Here is a 1,894-nt window from a genome sequence, read left to right as displayed (position 1 = left end):
GAGGTCATCTTTCTCTCCGACGTCATCATCATTCGTGACGTCACCATCATGGGGGTATTTTATTTCGTCATCATCGTCATTGTTATCCTCATCTTTTTCATTCTTCTTTTGTTTACCATCTGTAGAGGAAGAATTTTCCTTTGAAATTTAAAACGTCAACAGTTGTCATAATCTGAGTAGTTAAATGGAAAGAATGGCGCTGTGGTGAATTTAAATGGATTATCTAGAGGCAAGGCGTTCGTTCATCTGGAAGACCTCCAAATTTTCCAGTTTTAGCCAACCGTCAATCATCGTCGTCTAGATTCACCCTTTTTAAAGTTTTTAAACCCCCCCAGCAAACCACGATTCGGCCACTGCAGATAGCATGATGCCAATGATTGATTTAATCATGATGATACAAATGATAATGCAAATTATAGTTATTTATAAAAATAGTAAGAGTAGTAATTAAAACAATAATAAATAATAATTTTTAACAGCATTAATATGGAGAAGATGATGACGAAGATGATAAAGACATCCTTATTGAAAACTGATTAATATGATAATGTTTCTTCCCGTGGCGAAATTTATTTATGCGATATAAACGCCACTGAACGATAGATACGTGGTACTAAAAATGATTTTACGCTATATTAAAACTTAGAAAAATTTATGATAACGGTGATGATGATATTAATAACAACAACAACAACAACAACAACAACAACAACAACAACAACAATAATGATGGTGATGACAACGACGATGATGACGATGATGCTGATGACGATGCTGATGATGAAGACGATGAGAATGATGATGATGATGACTGTGACACTGTCAATACCTTTCAAATTAGCTTCCTGAAATTGACTATCATTGCTATCGTTATCTGCGCCATCTTCAGCGTCATCATCCAGGCTGTTGACATCTTCAAAAACTACAGTGGTTGTAGTAGTAGCAGAGGAAGTAGTAGAAGTAGCTGCGGTCATTGTAACGGCCATGGTTGCGACATTGTTAGCGGTGGTCCATTTATGAGGTTTGTTTATGTCTGTTCGTTCGTTCGTTCGTTTGGTAATGTGATTTTAAGATGTGAATTTTGTTTTCGCATGCATGTCGGAAAAAATGAAAAATATAAAAATGAATTGTCCTGAAGTTTATACTAAATTTTGCATGCTATTTTGATTGACATTCAAAATAAATTTATATATGCAGTTGATTTATTTGAATGGATGATTTATACCAAAATCCAAAGGATCATAAAACACATCTGGCAACATGTCCAAAACAACAAAACTCCGTGTAAAAAAGTATACAGACATTTATGCAAACAGGTGAAAACATACGAAAACTTACCTGCAAACACACAAAATTTATTCACAAACCAACACACACATTTACAAAACATCACACACCTTCACACACACACATACACTCACGTGGACCCCAATAACATGTAAAAATAAAAAACACGTACGTACACACAAATACAAACACACACACGTAGATACGCACACAAACACACATACACATACAAACAAACACATACAAACAGATACATACAAACAAGCAAACACACGTAAAAACAAACATACAAACACGCAAGGGATTTTCTTAAAGAAGACAGAGGTAATTGCAGTTATGGGAAATGAATGAAAATGGCAGGGGAAGATGCTTTTTTATTTTTAACGAAGGATGAAATATAGGTTCTGCTGTCAACAAAATGAATGATGAACCGGCTCAGAGTGATGAGTGAATGAGTGAGTGAATGAGTGAGTGAGTGGGGGAGTGAGTGGGTGAGTGAGTGGGTGAGTGAGTGAGTGAGTGAGTGAGTGAGTGAGTGAGTGGGTGGATGAGTGAGTGAGTGAGTGAGTGGGTGAGTGAGTGGGTGAGTGAGTGAGTGAGTGAGTGG

This window comes from Helobdella robusta, assembly GCF_000326865.2.
Source record: "Helobdella robusta unplaced genomic scaffold HELROscaffold_14, whole genome shotgun sequence".
NCBI classification, from domain to species: domain Eukaryota; kingdom Metazoa; phylum Annelida; class Clitellata; order Rhynchobdellida; family Glossiphoniidae; genus Helobdella; species Helobdella robusta.
Note: the sequence above shows the minus strand (reverse complement) of the source record.